The sequence below is a fragment of the Bos taurus genome, chromosome 6 (assembly GCF_002263795.3).
Source record: "Bos taurus isolate L1 Dominette 01449 registration number 42190680 breed Hereford chromosome 6, ARS-UCD2.0, whole genome shotgun sequence".
In the NCBI taxonomy this organism is placed as follows: Eukaryota; Metazoa; Chordata; class Mammalia; order Artiodactyla; family Bovidae; genus Bos; species Bos taurus.
In genome coordinates this window covers 58,507,256-58,526,218 of record NC_037333.1, presented here as the reverse complement: position 1 = coordinate 58,526,218, position 18,963 = coordinate 58,507,256, and positions in this window count along the sequence as shown.

The following is an 18,963-nucleotide window of genomic DNA, read 5'->3' as shown; positions in this document are numbered from 1 at the left end:
TTTTGTTTGACTGTAATCTCTGTCTTTTAAAAACAAGAGCCAGGGTCAAGGAGCGCGTCGCGGAGGCGACGGCGGCGGTGGCGGTCGGGCCTAGTTGTGTCTCTTTAAAAAAAAATAAAAATAAAAATAAAATAAACAAAAACAAGAGCCATTACTGTTTGGTTCCCTATTGAATATCTGGGGCCTAAACTTGTGTTGAATGAAGGAATGTAGCAATGATAGACTACGCATACCTCTATCACTGCATTTATCATGTAATCCCAGAACTGTTTGTCTCTCTTACTAGACTGTAAGAATATCTCTTATTTAAATTTTTATCTTATCAGAGTAAATGCTTAATCATTGTCTGTTAAATGAATGGAGTTGATGCAATTAGTTCCCTATTTTAAAATTAAAATTTCCTAGGTCTTGAGACAAAATTGACATATAGGGCTTCCCATATGGCGTAGTGGTAAAGAATCCACCTGCCAATGCAAGAGATGTAGGAGATGCAGGTTTGATCCCTGGATGAGGAAGATCCCCTGGAGTAGGAAATGGCAACCCACTCCAGTATTCTTGCCTGGGAAATTCCATGGACAGAGGAGTCTGGTGGGATACAGTTCAAAGTGTTACAAAGAGTCAAATATGAATGAGCAACTGAGCACATATGCACACAAGTGATATATAACATTGTTTTAGTTTAAGGTGTACAAATAATGATTTGACATATGTATATATTATGAAATGATTACTAAAAAATTTTTTAATGTAATAATTCAGAACCTCATAAATATATTTATTTCAAAAATATACAGCCACAGAAATTTAAGATGGTAAATTTTATGTTATATGTATTCTACCACAATAAAAAATATATATACATTGGGAATTTCCTGGCAGTCCAGTGGTTAGGACTCTACACTTTCATTGCTGAGGGCTCAGGTTCAATCCTTGGTCGTGGAACTAAGATCCCATAAGCCACATGGTCCCACAGAAATCTAGAAGGAAACAGAAGTAAAAATGAAATTATATAAACATATGGTTTATAGGATGATACATATATTTGAGCATACATAATTTATAATTAAAATATTTGAAAAAATAAAAAATTGAAAAGCTAATAACAAACTTGAAAAATGAGCAAATCTAGAAAGCTAATGGCCAACTTTTTATTATATAAGTAATTCATTGCAAATCAATAAGAAAAATAAATAAATGGGTAAACTACATGAGTAAAAAATATACAAGAGAGGAAATTGTAACTGTGTAGCTACTGAAAAACTTTTAATGACTGGTAATTAAAAGCACTTACAAAAATTACTATACAACATTTTCTTTATAAAATTATCAAAAATATACCTAAGTAATAAAAATCAACATTAATGAGGTTGTAAGACATTGCTGATTAGAATATAAACTTGCACAATACTCATGGAAAACAATTTTTAATATTTCATGAATCTTAGATTTTATTCTATCTTTGAATCTAGTGATCTCTGAAGTATAATAAAGTAATTAAAAATATATAAAATGCTGTGTGTGCAAATATTTTTATAGCAGCATTATTTATGACAGAAGGAAATTAGAAATAATTTAACGATTCATTCATAGGGGAATAATTACCTAAAGCATGAAATGTCCATTTGATGAAATGTTTATCATTAACGTTTTCAAAGAATATGTAGTAACATTAAAATATTGAAGATAAAAAAAAGTGAAAAAAATCCAGGCAATAAAATGAATAATCAGTATGATTATAATGATGTAATAAAAACTATAACCAATACTTAGAATTATAAGAAAATACCCACATTTTTGGCTTCCCTGGTTCATTGGTAATAAATCTGCCTGCAGTGCAGGAGACATGGGTTTGATCTTTGGATCGGAAGACCTTCTGAAGAAGGAAATGGCAACCCACTCTGGTATTCTTGCCTGGGAAATCCCATGGACAGAGAAGTGTGGTGGGCTGCAGTCCATGGGGTCACAAGAGTCAGACGTGACTTAGCAACTAAACAACAATAACAACAACCCACATTTTTTACCATATTGCATTCGGTAATATATCACACCATTTCTTGGTATTTCCCCAAATGAAGTAAAAATTTATGTCCACACAAAAACATGCACATAAATATTTGTAGAAGCTTTATCCATAATTGCCCAAAATTGAAAGTGATGTCATTCAGTGAATGGGTAAACAAAGCTGTGGTAAATGGAATATTATTCAGTGATAGGAAATGAGCTATCAAGCTTGGAAAAGACATAGAGGAGCCTTAAATGCACATTACTAAGTGAAAGGAATGAATCTGAAATGGCTACATACTATATGATCCAAACTATATGATAAGCTGTAAAAAGATTATTGGTTGCCAGGTACCGGGGAGAGGAAAGCGTGAATAAGTGGATTGCAGGGGATTTTTAGGGCAGTGAAATAAGTATTCTGTAGGATCTTGTAATATTGAGCCCGTTAATCAAAACGTATAGAATGTACAACATAAAGAGTGAATCTCAATATAAACTATAAACTTTAGTTAGTAATAATATATCAATATTAGATTATCAATTATAATAAATATACCATGCTAATGCAAGATGTTAAATATGGGGAAAATGTGGGGGAAGGGAGTGAAGCAATTTATGGAAACTTTGTAACTATAATTGCTCAAGAAAAAGTATTAATTAAAAAATAGTTTGTTAACAAACACTAGGTTTTGAAATGTATACTGAGCATTTTTTAAGTTAATTTGTTAAATTAACTATAGTTGGTTTACAATATTGTATTAGTTTTAGGTATACAACTTCAGATTCTTTTCATTACAGATTATTAGAATATATTGAATATAGTTTCCTGTGCTAAAATGTAAATCTTTGTTGTTTATCTATTTTATATATAGTGGTATGTATCCCACCCCTTTTCCCTTTGGTAACCATAGGTTTGTTTTCTATGTCTCTGAGTCTGTTGTCATTTTGTAAATAAGCTCGTTGTGTCATCTTTTAGATTCTAAAAATAAGTGATAGCATATGGTATTTGTTTTTCTGACTTCACTTTGCATGATGATTTCTAGATCCTCCTGTGTTCCTGCAAATGGTAATATTTCATTCCTTTTTATGGCTGAGTAATATTCCACTATATTACTCATTCAGTTCAGTTCAGTTGCTCAGTCGTGCCAACTCTTTGTGGCCCCATTGACTGCAGCATGTCAGGCTTCCCTGTCCATCACCAGCTCCCACAGCTTGCTCGAACTCATGTCCATTGAGTCAGTGATGCCATCCAACCATCTCATCCTCTGTCGCACACTTCTCTTCCTGCCTTCAATCTTTCCCAGCATCAGGGTCTTTTCCAATGAGTCAGTTCTTCACATCAGGTGGCCAAAGTATTGGAGCTTCAGCATCAGTCCTTCTGATGAATATTCAGGACTGATTTTCTTTAGGATGGACTGGTTTGATCTCCTTGCAGTCCAAGGGACTCTCAAGAGTCTTCTCCAATACCACAGTTCAAAAGCATCAGTTCTTCGGTGCTCAGCTTTCTTTATGGTCCAACTCTCACATCCATACATGACAACTGGAAGAAAAACTAGACTAGATGGACCTTTGTTGGCAAAGTAATGTCTCTGTCTTTTAATATGCTATCTAGGTTGGTCATAGCTTTTCTTCCAAGGAGCAAGCGTCTTTTAATTTCATGGCTGCAGTCACAAACTGAAGTGATTTTGGAGCCCAAGAAAATAAAGTCTTTAACTATTTCCATTTTTTCCCCATCTATTTGCCATGAAGTGATGGGACTGGATGCCATGATCTTTGTTTTTTGAATGTTGAGTTTCAAGCCAGCTTTTTCACTCTCCTCTTTCACTTTCATATTACTCAAGAACCCCACATCTTCTTTATCCATTTATCTGTTGATGGGCACTTAGGTTGCTTCCATGTCTTGGCATTTTTAAGGAATAAAAGAGAAAAATAGATGAAGAAATTTTATGATGACAATGACTCAATACTGAGACAAAAATTTCCAAATATTTACAAAAATAGATTATGAATTTATGAAGTATTTCTCATGGCTTAGTGAATCAAGACTAGAAGCTTCTTTTTTTGTAAACAACTATCAAATATTTTTTGAATATTTTACTCATAAAAGGATCCATCTTAGGTCCTAGGAGAGGACTATATACATCCCTGCCCTCGCAGAGTTTACAGTTTAGTCAAGGAAAGAAAGAATAAAAAACATAAAATGTCTAAGAATTTAGATAGTGTCCGCCACCTACCAGGTGAGTGGGGCAGATCTATACACTCTAGGAATTCTACATTCAAAGCACCACTTCATAATGCTTTGTACAAATGACAGAATTTTATAGTTGAGTGGGTCTTTAGAGATCATCTGGGTCAACCCTTTATTTTATAGATGAGGGCTTTGAGACCAAGATATTAGAAGCCAGAATTCATCATTTAATCATTCATCTATTCATTCAACAAATTTTTATTGAGTATCTCCTATGGTCAAGCACTTTGTTGGAGGTTGGAATTGAAAGCTGAAGATGTCACAGTTTTCACTGATTCAACTCACAGATTCAAATCTTATAGAAACACATTTGTGCTCACTCAGTTGTGTCTGACTCTTTGCGGTCCGATGGACTATAGCCCGCCAGGCTCCTCTTTCCATGGAATTTTCCAGGCAAGAATACTTGAGTGGTGTGCTACTCCAAGGGATCATCCCAACCCAGGGATCGAATCCACGTGTCTTGCGTCTCCTGCATTGGCAGGTGGCTTCTTCACCACTAGTGCCACCTGGGACGCACAGAAGCACATAGGACTCATATGTCATCCAGCATTATAAGTCTGTGTCGGAGAAGGCAACGGCACCCCACTCCAGCACTCTGGCCTGGAAAATCCTGCGGGTGGAGGGGCCTGGTAGGCTGCAGTCCATGGGGTCACTAAGAGTCGGACATGACTGGGTGACTTCCCTTTCACTTTTCACTTTCATGCATTGGAGAAGGAAATGGCAACCCACTCCAGTGTTCTTGCCTGGAGAATCCCAGGGACGGGCGAGCCTGGTGGGCTGCTGTCTATGGGGTTGCAGAGTCAGACACGACTGAAGCGACTTAGCAGCAGCAGCAGTGAGTCTGTGTGTGTGTATGTGTATATGTGTATGTATGCAAGTGGAAGGCTGAGTGGAGATGCCTGAAAACTCTTATTTTTTTCTTAAAAAATGAAGAATGAATGACAAGATTTAGCCAGAAGGAGGAGGGGAGGAGGGAGAAAAGCTCTCCCATGTAGATGGAGAAGCGTATTTAAAGTCCCAGGAATGGAAACGTTTGGCAAGTCGTTTAGGACACCTGGGTCCTAAGAGTTAGAGGGAAATGGCAAGAAATGATTTGCAGAGATTGGCAGGGACTAGGTAATGAAGAAGTTCATGACCCATGTTGCTGGAATTTGGGCTTTACCTTGAAAGAAATAGGCAGCCATTGAAAACATTTTAAGCAAGTATGTAAGGTAGGGTAATACTGTATAGACAGACCCAGAAATACAAAGTTAAGGCCCACACAGAAGGTCATCTGCCACACATTTGTCTGAAGAAGGAGTTCCAAGTTATCAGGTGGCTCTTTACAGTGATCAGAGATCCAATCTGCTCATGTGTGTGGTCAGTTGCCTCTAAGGCCTCGAGGGGGCCTCACCCACGGCACTCAGTTGGGGAAAGTGGAAACCCTACAAGCTCTGGCCTGGAAGTGATGTACATAGTTTCTAACACATTGCAGTGGAGAAAACTAGTCCTGTGGCCACTTCTAGAGGCAGGGTGAACTGGGCAATATTCTCTGGTGTTCTTGCGTGCTCAGTCACGTCCGACTCTTTGTGACCACATGCACTGTAGCCCGCCAGGCTCCTCTGTCCATGGAATTTTCCAGACAAGAATACTAGAGTGGGTTGCCATTTCCTACTTCTGGGTATCTTCCCAACCCAGAACCAAACCTGCATCTCTTGCATCTCCAGCATTGGCAGGAAGATTCTTTACCTCTCCACCACTTCTGTCCCTACTCTATTCTGTACTCCATGCTGTGGATGGGAGAGCACACGTTTTGGTATTTAGCCAGCATCCTCTGCCACAGGGAGGGCCCTGATCAGATCTTCAATCTAGGAGAATCACTCTGGCAGGGAGTGGATAATACTGGAAGCAGGGAGATTGGTTAAAAGGCTTGTTAATCTGAAAAATGATCTGGCTTGAACAAAACATAGTATGTAGCAGGGTAACACGGCGAGAAAGAGACGAGTTAAAGAACTAGTTCGAAGATAATACCAACAGGCTTTGATAATCAAGCGGATATTGAGATGGAGTTTAGAAGAGAAAGGAACCAGTGGTGACCCAGGTTTCTGACCTGGGCAACTGGGTGAAAATAAGAACCAAGACTTTGAAAAGAAGATGGCATTCTTAACATTTTGAGTTTGAGGTATGAAATATCTGGTGTGCAGTTAGCTATTTGAGACTAAAGTTTGAGGAAAGATCTTTTTCTGAAAGTACAAATGTGGGCCCTATGCTATGCTAAGTCACTTCAGTCGTGTCCGACTCTGTGTGACCCCATAGACCGCAGCCCAAATGTGGGCCCTCTCAGTGTGTAAACAGTGGTTAAAACTTTAGAAATAAATGGAGATGCATCACACAAGAAGTGAAAAAGGAGTTTTTCACAAATCTTTAAAACATTTTTATTGTGATAAAATATACATGGAATTTACCATTTAACTGTTTTTAGGTGTACAGTTCAGTGGCATTAAGTACATTCATATTGTTATGCCACCATCACCATCCATCTCCAGATGTCTTTCATCTCCCCAAACTGAAACTCTGTACCCATTAAACAATGACTCCTCATTTCCCCCTTTCCTCAGTCCCTAGCAATCACCAATCTACTTTCTGCATCTATATGAATTTGACTTCTCCAGGTACTTCATATAAATAAAATAATATAATACTTATTCTTTTGTGTTTGACTTATTTCACTTAGCATTACGTTTTCATAATGGTTCATCCATTTGAAGCATGTGTCGGAACTGAATTCCCTTCTGAAAGTGAAAATTCCCTTCTGAAAGTGAAAGTGAAAGTCGCTCAGTCGTGTCCAACTCTTTGCAACCCCGTGGGCTGTCCATGAGATTCTCCAGGCCAGAATACTAGAGTGGGTAGCATTTCCCTTCTCCAGCGGATCTTCTCAACCCAGGGATTCAACCCAGGTCTCCTGCATTGCAGGCAGATTCTTTACCAGCTCAGCCACAAGGGAAGCCCAAGAACACTGGAGTGGGTAGCCTACCCCTTCTCCAGGGGATCTTCCCAACCCAGGAATCGAACCGGGGTCTCCCGCATTGCAGGCAGATTCTTTACCAACTGAGCTATCAGGGAAGCCCTAATTCCCTTCTGAGGTCGAATACTATTCCATTGCATGGCTATATCACATTTTATCCATTCATTCATTGGTGAACATTGGGTTGTTTCTACCTTTTGGCTGTTGTGAATAATGCCACTATGAACAGCATTATTCCCCTGGTGGCCCAGTGGCTAAGACTCTGGGCTCCCAATGTTGGGGGCTTGGGTTCAATTCCTGGTTGGGAACTGAATCCCACATGCCACAGCAAAGAATTTGCACGCTGCAACCAAAAAGATCCTGTATGCTGCAACTAAGACCCAGAAAGCTAAATACATAAATATTGAAAATAAATACATTTATTAGAGTCCCTGCTTTCAATTCTTTGGAGTATACACACAAAAGTAGAACTCCTGGATCACATGGCCCTTCTATGTTAAATTTTTTGAGGGATTTCCATACTGTTTGCCACAGTCTCAATTTTTGCTGCACGTCAAATTCACCTCTTGAGTTTTAAAAAAATACATGTGCTCAGTCTCCATCCCCTGGAGACTGATCCAGTCTATCTGAATAGACACCTGACTTCTGTTTCTTTTTAGAATTCATATTCTTTAAGATACTAGAAACAAATTAATAAGGTTGGTTTTAAAAGAGTAAGAATAAAAGAATATGGAGCAAAAAGTTGAAGTCCTCACTGTTAACATTTGGAGTGTATCCTTACACACACACACACACACACACACACAAGAGCCTGGCAAGCTACAGTCCATAGGGTCACAAAGAATCAGACACAACTGAAGTGACTTAGCATGCATGCATGCTAATTATATATAAAGCATTAAATCCCTTGCTTGATATACATGTTGCAAATACTTTCTCCCAACAATTTCTCTCTTAACTCTTTTAAAAAACAGCTTTATTGAGATATAATCCCCATACCATGCAATCATCCACTAAAGATATACAGTTCAATAGTTTTTAGTGTATTCAGAGTTGGGCAACCATCTCCACAATCAATTTCAGAATATTACTGAACTCTGCTTTAATATATTTACATGTGAAAATGGTTTTCATTTTCTATAATCAAATTATTAATTTCCTTTTGGGTTTCTGGGCTAGGGAAGCAGTCCCCATTCCCAAATTATAAAGGTATTCTCATATCTTTTTAGTACTTTTGTAGTTTTGCTTTTCATGTGTGATTTTCTTAAAATCAATTTTTATTTTTATAAACTGAATCATTTGAAAAAACCACGATGCTGGGAAAGATTGAAGGTGGGAGGAGAAGGGGATGATAGAGGATGAGATGGTTGGATGGCATCATCGACTCAATGGACAAGTTTGAGTAGACTCCGGGAGTTGGTGAAAGGGAGGCCTGGCATGCTGCAGTCCATGGGGTCACAAAGAGTCAGATATGACTGAGCGACTGAACTGAACTGAACTACTCCCCTGTCCCCTCCCCTACTTTCAACTCTGTAGCTGTTCTTCTAGAATTTGTATATTTCCACATTTGAACTTTGCATAATAGTCAGGTACAGTTGTTATCCTTCAGTTCATTAATTTGAGACTATTGATACCCTTCCATGGTAGATAAAGATTTTGGTTTCTTATGTCACCATTTTTTGTTGGTTAAATTTACTTTTTTGGTTAAATTGATGTTTAGAGTTTACATTATTTTTTACACAAATATTATTCATTGCTGAGTATCGTAGTATACTACGATTATGTTCTCTATCTTCCTTTTTGTTTTTCTTACAGTTTAATAATTGTCTTGTTTTTCACTTGCTTAGTTGTCTGTAGCTATTGTCAAATTCCCACACCTACCAATAGCTCTTAGTACAAGGTCTATCTCTATTATTAGTTTCAATCTTTTTTTTCAGGTTACTCCTCCTGGAGACCTTTGTTTGCCTCCATCTGCTGATGCTCTGGGCCTGTTCCTTTCTGCATATTTGTCATTTTAGGACTTCCCTTTGCTGACAACTTAGGAATTCCTTTACCTTTTTATGGTTTCAATTCTATTATATGAATCTCTTTTTTTCATTTTTCCTGGTTTATTCCCTCCTGTCATGGAGTGAATGCCCCAGTAGCTTTGTTCAGAGGGCACAGTGATGCCAGCCCTTGATCTGCCTGTCTCCTGGGTGACAACTTCTACAGTCCGGACTGCATGCCCTCTCACTACACTTGGGGCACAGCTGCCACCTTGGGGCTCCTCTCTCTTTTTTTCTGTGCAAATGGTAGGATGCCATCAGTTGAGACACAGGTTTATGAGGGAAGATCAGGTGTTTAGTTTTGGACAGATTAACTTTGATATATCTATTAGTGGAGATGTGAAGTTGGAAAATGGATATAGAAGTCTGAAGTTTACAGGAAAATTCAGCAGCTGATAGAAAATTGGAGATGTCAGTATTCATGTAGTATGTTAGGCTATGAGATTGGATGAAATTACCAGGCAGTGAGTACAGACGCAAGCCCTAGAGCAATCAAATATTAAAAGGACAGGAAAATTAGGAGCAATGAACACAAGAATCTGAGGAGTGGCTGTTGAGGAATAAAGAAAACGAGGACACCAGATGTCCTTGAAACCAAGTGAAGGAAGTGTGTCATCAAGAAATTATTCTCATGAAGAAATGCTTTGTGAAATCATAGAGATAAGATATAAGGTTATCAATAATTTATTAATTATACCCTCAAGTTTTTTTAAAACAGAGGATGCTTCTTAAAAATTTTATTAAGCTTCATAGCCATGTTCAGATCAGATCAGATCAGATCAGTCACTCAGTCATGTCCGACTCTTTGCGACCCCATGAATCGCAGCACGCCAGGCCTCCCTGTCCATCACCAACTCCTGCAGTTCACTCAGACTCACGTCCATCAAGTCAGCGATGCCATCCAGCCATCTCATCCTCTGTCATCCCCTTCTCCTCCTGCTCCCAAGCCCTCCCAGCATCAGAGTCTTTTCCAATGAGTCAACTCTTCCCATGAGGTGGCCAAAGTACTGGAGTTTCAGCTTGAGCATCATTCCTTCCAAAGAAATCCCAGGGCTGATCTCCTTCAGAATAGACTGGTCGGATCTCCTTGCAGTCCAAGGGACTCTCGAGAGTCTTCTCCAACACTACAGTTCAAAAGCATCAATTCTTTGGCGCTCAGCTTCTTCACAGTCCAACTCTCACATCCATACATGACCACAGGAAAAACCATAGCCTTGACTAGACAAACCTTTGTTGGCAAAGTAATGTCTCTGCTTTTGAATATGCTATCTAGGTTGGTCATAACTTTTCTTCCAAGGAGTAAGCATCTTTTAATTTCATGGCTGCAGTCACCATCTGTAGTGATTTTAGAGCCCAGAAAAATAAAGTCTGACACTGTTTCCACTGTTTCCCCATCTATTTCCCATGAAGTGGTGGGACCAGATGCCATGATCTTCGTTTTCTGAATGTTGAGCTTTAAGCCAACTTTTTCACTCTCCACTTTCGCTTTCATCAAGAGGCTTTTGAGTTCCTCTTCACTTTCTGCCATAAGGGTGGTGTCATCTGCATATCTGAGGTTATTGATATTTCTCCCGGCAATCTTGATTCCAGTTTGTGTTTCTTCCAGTCCAGCATAAATACAAATTTTCTGATTTCTTTGTTGTGACTATTTCTTTCATTACAAGTCTAAAGACATCTTAGACTTAACATGTTCAAAAAACAAATTCTTGCTTCCTATCTTCGACAGTCCTGTGTGTTTAATGGTACAACTATCCACTTTAGGGTCTTCTTTTTTTTAATATAAAAAAGTTATAGGAAAGTGGCTAAAAGAGTACAGAGAGTTCACACACATCTTTCACTCAGTTCTGCTTCATCTTAACTTACATAATCACTTGCAATGATCAAAATCGGGATACTATGCTATGCTACTATTTACTAAAGTACATATCTTATTAAACTTTAGCCTATTTCCTTCTAATCTCCTTTTTGTCCATTATTCCACATTGCATTTATTTACTGTGTATTTTTAATCCTCTCCAATCTGTGACAGTTTCTCCATCTTTCCTTGTCTTTCATGACCTTGAAAGACTGTTGCTGAATCCTGGTTAGTTAATTTATAGAAGGTCTTTCAGTTTTGGTCTGTTTGATATTTTCTCATGATCAGATTTAGATTATGCACACAAGTAGAAGAAGGTAAAAGAGGTGAAATTCAACTTTAGTAATGGGTTTCAACATATGGTAATGTTAGGTTTTGCAAATCATATATTTAGATCAAGCTGAACATCTTCTGAAAAATGTCTAGGAAATCCCAGGTGTTAGAGATATGCTGCTGCTGCTACTGCTAATTTGCTTTAGTTGTGTCCGACTCTGTGTGATCCCATGGACAGCAGCCCACCAGGCTCCGCCGTCCCTGGGATTCTCCAGGCAAGAACACTGGAGTGGGTTGCCATTTCCTTCTCCAATGCATGAAAGTGAAAAGTGAAAGGGAAGTCGCTCAGTTGTGTCTGACTCTTAGCGACCCCATGGACTGCAGCCTACCAGACTCCTCCGTCTATGGGATTTTCCAGGCAAGAGTACTGGAGTGGGGTGCCATTGCCTTCTCCGAGAGATATACTATGTAGTGCTAATTCCAGAGCTAATGATAATATTTATATAAAGATATCAAACCAGGTATAATATTTAAAAACATAGAATACAAAGCACTTGACTTTCTCTTAAAGCAAAGTTAACCCTATAGGAACTAGCAGTTTAAACAGCTATCTTAAAATTATTGTTTATATCCTTTCTGTGGCAATGAATCAGACTTAATCTGACTAAGGTTTTGCTGTATATTTTATTAAAGATGTGAATTTATTGGAATTCCTTTCTCATGTGTCTTTTCTATTCTGCCTTGTGTTCATTTGCAAGATATTTTCCCCCTCTAATATACACTACTCTGTATAAACAGTGAGTACATTCAATTCTACTTAAACTGTACATTGAGAAAGATGACCTGTGAGACTTCCATGGAAGTTCAATAATATTTTCATTGCAAACTTTGTTGAAATATGCACAACAATTCTGGGTGTATCTTATCATAGAAACTCAGATTCTTGAGAGTCTTAAACTTCTATAATATCCAAGTATGTGGTCATTCTTTAGTGTGCGTGTGGGCATGCTAAGTCACTTCAGTCATGTCTGACTCTTTGCAACACTAGGATCGTAGCCTGCCAGGCTCCTCTGTCCATGGGATTCTCCAGGCAAGAATACTGGAGTGGGTTCCATGCCCTCCTCCAGGGGATCTTGAACTCGAGTCTCTTAAGTTTCCTGCATTGGTAGGCAGGTTCTTTACCAGTAGTGCCACCTGGGAAGCCCTATAACTGGTAATTTCCTTTATTTGTTGTATGATTATTATGTATCCTCACATTATTCCCATGAAACAACAAAAGTTCTAGAACTACTTTGATTTGTAGGACTTGGAGAATGAAAGACTATCTTAATTGTAAAATCTACTCTCACTACAAAATATGGTTGGCATTCCTGTTGTTCTGTCTATAAACAACTTTAACATTGCCAATGCATATTTTATTTATTTATTTTTTGCCCCACATGGCATGCAGGATCTTAGTTCTCCCATTAGGGATCAAACCGGTGCCTGCTACAGTGAAAGCACAGAGTCTTAACAACTGGACCTCCAGGCAAGTCCTGCCAGCGAATATTTTAGGGATTTAATTCATAATTTGAGATACAGTTTATTTATATAATCAATTATGTACGCCAGAAGTAAAGTTATATGCTTTTTGTTAAATTTACTATTTTAAATGCAACTTTCTTCTAACCTGAGGGAAGATACTGATTTATTAATGGAACAAACATTTTTATTATTTGTAAGATATTATCAGGCAAGTTTATATAAATTTAGATTACTCAACCATAATCACATTAAGAAGATATCATCCAAGAATTAAGATAAATGACCTAGTTACTACCTAATTTCCTAAGTTAGAATATGACCACTTTAATGGTGACAGATTATGACTTAATGATTATGTTCATAAATGGATTATAAGGTCAACATCACCGTTCTGGGTCTCTGCAGGCATCACAAACACAGAAGAGGACAAGCTGCCTAACAGACGGCTTTCTACAAGGAAAATGTTCCAAAAAATCCTAGCAAAGCAGGACGTGCTAATATTTATCCAGAGGGCAGAAAGTCACATTTGTTGTTGCACAGTGAAAACTCGATTGATTTCTGCTGACTTATAAATGTCTAAGTGAAAGACAGTGTAACTATTGTGGTCTTGAAAAGCATTTCAGAGTGACTCTAAGTTATTTTTATCACACAGATGAGTTAACTAAGACACAGACATTAACACTAAGGATTTAGATTGCCCTTTGCAATTCTTTTTCACTTATGTATGGCAGTAGATAGTAAGATTATATAGGATGACCAAAATTCAAGTTATGCACTTCCTAACTAATACATAGCTTTTAAGTCATTTTCAAGAGGGCAATGGAGGTTTCCCAGGTGGTGGCAGTGGTAAGGAATCCGCCTGCCAATGGAGGAGGCATAGGAGGTGTGGGCATAGGAGGCGCAGGAGACACGGGTTCGATCCCTGGCTCAGGAAGATCCCCCGGAGTAGGAAGTGGCAACCTGCTCCAGTATTCTTGCCTGGAAAATTCCATCAGCAGTGGAGCCTGGCAGGCTCCACGGAGTCACAAAGAGTCAGACATGACTGAGTGTTCACATACATTATGGAAAGAGAGCCAATTTTTATTCTCATAATCCAAACTATTCACAGATTTAGAAATATATTAGCAGAGATGTTACTGTCAATATTCTAACTGTTGAAGTAAAGAGTTCTCCATGGAATGTCAGCAATTCCTCTACCAGTGATATATCCCTAAGTGGAAGAGGGAAAGATAGCCCTACCTTTCACAAAACTGACTTGCTCTAAAAAGTTTTCCTTGAAGCTTTTTCTTTTAAGAACTAAGACAAGGCCAGTCAGTATCAGATGATCAAATCCAATACTTAATATATCCCTTAAAATAGGTCTTCTCTGTAATATGTCTCAAATCATTATTAAAAGCAAAGAATTTTTAAAAAATACTTCAGGCTTTTAGATAGATACCCTTAATTCTGGAAATGGCAGCATTGATCTAATTGCTATATTATCTGTTACTGGTGTTATTCTACAAATTAATTATTGGTCTTATTTATTCATCAGCTGGTTTTAGAAACATTTATACTAAGAAGAGCTCAACTAAGGAAAGCATGACCAAGGAAAACATGAGGAAATAGTTTTGGTGAAAATACCCTCAAGAAAACATGCAAGGAATCTCTGTTGGCTAATGTTTTACATCAGTGATAAACGACTTTTCTGGGCCTCTCTAGAAAAACTATCTAAAAATCATTAGCCCCAGTTTGCTGTATTCTTTTTTGGGCACTCTCAGTTTCCTGGAGATGCATTGTTATAGTCTTTCAGTTAATAGTGAGAGACGGGAGTAGTTATGACCTGTTGTCATTTTATTCTCATCGTTGAAGAAAGACCACATAGAGATGGAAGGTGCACACAGGCTGGCCTTTTGCTTGGAAAAAATTCAAACTATTATAGAATACAGCCCTGTAAGGGTTAAAATCCAGATGCAGTTATCATGTAGAAGCAAACTTAACAGGGAACTCTGCTGCTCTCCTATAGACAATTTTTTTTTTCCCCCTCTTATAGAATGCTTTATTGTGTGGCATCCTTGAGCTAAAGGGTCACTTGGGGGGATTTCTGGTCCCTAGATTAGGTCTCTCTTTAAAATGTTTCTTTTTTTTTTTTGTATTTCTTAGGTACCCAATCTAAGTTTATTTTATTTTTAAACTTTACAATATTGTATTAGTTTTGCCAAATATCGAAATGGATCCGCCACAGGTATACATGTGTTCCCCATCCTGAACCCTCCTTAGACAACTTTTTTAAAAATCACATTTGATCATCTTTTTAGCACTCTTTAGATTTCTCTACCATGGAAAACAAATGTGTATCATATTTTGCCACAAAACACTTAGCAATCTGTTATTTTTCTTTTTTTGGTCATAAAATACAAAGGTGGCTCCGTTGATAAAGACTACACCTGCAGTGCAGGAGATCCAGGCTCAATTCCTGGATGGGGAAGGAAATGGCAATCCACTTCAGTATTCTTGCCTGGGAAATCCCATGGACAGGGGAGCCTGGTGGGTTATAGTCTGTGCAGTGGCAAAGAGCTGGACACGACTTAGCAACTAAACCACCAACCAAGAATAATAGGATCGTAGCACTCTTTAGGCTTCAAATCTTATGATTTCTTTATAGCACTTCAGTTCAGTTCAGTCGCTCAGTCGTGTCTGAGTCTTTGCAACCCCATGAATTGCAGCACACCAGGCCTCCCTGTCCATCACCAGCTCCCAGAGTTCACTCAGACTCACGTCCATCGAGTCAGTGATGCCATCCAGCCATCTCATCCTCTGTCGTCCCCTTCTCCTCCTGCCCCCAATCCCTCCCACCATCAGAGTCTTTTCCAATGAGTCAACTCTTCGAGTGAGGTGTCCAAAGTACTGGAGTTTCAGCTTTAGCATCATTCCTTCCAAAGAAATCCCAGGGCTGATCTCCTTCAGAATGGACTGGTTGGATCTCCTTGCAGTCCAAGGGACTCTCACCCATACCTAAAAGTACAGATTTTATTTTTGTCTACTTATTTTTCTCGTTTCCTCAAAAATATAGACTTCAGAAAAGCTGGGACTGTCTGTCTTGTTTGCTATGGTTTCCCAGCATGTACATAAAATGTGCTGACACACAGTAGATGCTCAATAAATATTTGTTGAATGATGCATCAGTAAAAAAGCACCACAGTGGAGAAAATAAGCCTGAGTATTTTGTTCCTGCTTATTTTTTTGGTTATCCTTTGGTTTCTTTAAAACATTGCTCTTCTGGTTATCTATTATTTTACAAAAAACTACCCCAAACTTAGTACCCTAAAAGAACAATCATTTTATTATGCTCACATTACTGTTGGTCAGAGAATTTAAGCAAGCCTCGACTAGGTGATTTTTCTGCTCCACATAGTGTTGCTGGGGTCATTTAGTGGAATTCCACCAGCAGCTGGTACCGTGTGTTGAAGATGGTTTCACTGATAAGCCTGTAACCTGGTGGAAACGGTTGTAAGCCTGGACTCAACTGGCCCTCCTCCTGCTTTACATGGTGGCTCAAAGCTCCAAGACAGCAAGATGGGAGCTGCTGGTCCTCTAAAAGCTTTATTAGGAAGCTTTACTTGGAACCATCCTAGCATCATTTCCACTATATTCTTTGGTCAAATCTGTCACAGGCCAGTCCATGTTTGGGGAGGAGCATCAAACATATATAGCCATTTAAAATCTGGTACATTTCTAAAAAAATAAATATAAAAAATAAAATCTGGTACATTTCTGAGATAGGATAGTTCCAAGTAAATGTTCCTAAAGAAAACAATCCAACAAATTCAGTTCAGTATCTTTCTAGTAGTTAGTCTTTTGATTTAAGTCTTGCCTAAGTTCAAGGAAGGCTTCAAAATACTAAAAAAGAAATGCAAAAGTTTAAACTTGTATAATGTAAAAGATATGTAAATGTTTTAACATACATCTTATTTGCTTGGGCCTCTCTGGTGGCTTGACTGGTAAAGAATCCGCCTGCAATCCAGGAGACCTGGGTTTGATCCCTGGGAGAAGGGAACAGCTACCCACTCCAGTATTCTGGCCTGGAGAATTCCATGGACTGTATGTTCATGGGATCGCAAAGAGTCAGACACGACTGAGTGGCTTTCACTTATTTGCTTATTTACAACACAGTGAACACTGTAAATTGGTTTAGGTTCTCTGAAGTTACAGGCAAAACCTTTTGTGATGTGTCTGTCATATACATTTTTCTGGGAAGTAGTTTTTTATTGATTTCTCAAAAGATTTGATTCCCTTCCTCCCCAGTCAAGTATTTCCCCAAGCAAAACTGTGGAGTAGGTATGTTCATTTTTGGAACTCTCTCTCTTGATATTACCTAGCTTTGTGTAATAATGATGATGATGATGATAATAATAATAATAACTGATTTAAAAAAATTATTCACTTATCCAGGAACAGTTTCATAATAACCCTACGAGGAACACATAACTATTATCATTGTTTTACAGTTGAGGAAACAGGCATAGTAACTTGCCCATGGTCACACAATTAGCATGTGGCAGGGCTAGGAATCCTGGCATATTGGCATCAGAGGGTCCAATGCACTGAGGCTCTGTTCATGAGAATAGTTTACTCCTTTGTAAACTGTGGATGATAATAGTAGCCAGTGTCACTGTAGGTATCAGATGAGTTAAAGTGGGATAGTCCATAGCTGCTTGCCTGGCACATATGCTGTGCAGTTAATAAATAGGACCTCTCTGTGCTTGCATGCTCAGCTGCTTAAGTCCTGTCTGACTCTTTGCGACCCTGTGGACTATAGCCCTCCAGGCTTTTCTGTCCATGGGGATTCCCAGGCAAGAATACTGTAGTGGATTGCCATGCTCTCCTCCAGGGGGTCTTCCTGACCCAGGGATTGAACCCAAGTCTCTTAAGTCTCGGGCATTGGCAAGCAGGTTCTTTACCACTGAAAGTGAAAGTGAAGTCACCCAGTCGTGTCCCACTCTTCCAGACCCCATGGACTGCAGCCCATCAAGCTCCTCCATCCATCTTTACCACTAGCTCCACCTTAACCTCTGTTTCATTCCTGAAGGCTTTGCTATCTTTCATTGCAGAGATACTGGGTGTGATAAGATGCAAGATGGAACAAGGGGTGGGTGAGGGTGGATAAGGAATTGAAAGTCTAGGGCCAAACCTGGAGATACTGCTCTTCCTATTAAACTACTTAAGGTCTCCATTTTCTCTTAAAATTGTATGCAAATGTCACATTCTATTCCCAAATGCCATTGCTTATCTATTAATATAAAACTTGTTTACTCCAAAGCTTTTGGGATCATCGTTCTTCTAGGGAGATGTACCTCGTTTGCGCCTTGGCTTACAACACACTTCTTTGAGAGACTCAGCAGCAGCTGAGGTAAGTTTGGGAATTTGAAGGCCTAGATTCTCAGTTAGGGCCCCTAGCTTGTTTGGGCGTTATATTCTTCATTTATAAAATGGAGTGGGTGGTAATGACTATTTTATCAAAGTCTTTTTTGTTCTGGAATTATACAATATAAAATTGTCCTAAAAGTGTTTTCAAAGTGTGGGTCTCCACTTAAAAGTAGGCGAACAAAACCAACTGGATTGGTCAAACATTTAAAAGAAGATCAGGGTAAATACTGTTTGGTGAAATTTTTATTTCAGAATAGATGTTAAAATGTAATTTGTGAAACATACACCTAAAATGTTTGCCTTACTGCGGCTGGTAATAGAAACATTTTCTAAAAAATATAAACATTTTAAAGCTACTAAGGAGGGCAATGAAACCTCCAAAGGTGCCTGCCCTCGGAGGACATCGATCTCGAGACCTCCCCAATTGAGGGCCCCTACCAAAAGTCGAAGGCGCAAAACAAGGCTCGGACCATGGTCCAGCCACTCCTTGCGACGCCAGCGTCGCGGCGGTCTCAAGGGCCGCACCTGGGCTCACGTAGCGCCTCCCGCCTCCCGCCGGGACCCAAAAGAAGCTGCGCGCCTCCTGACGTCATCACCGGGCGCCGCT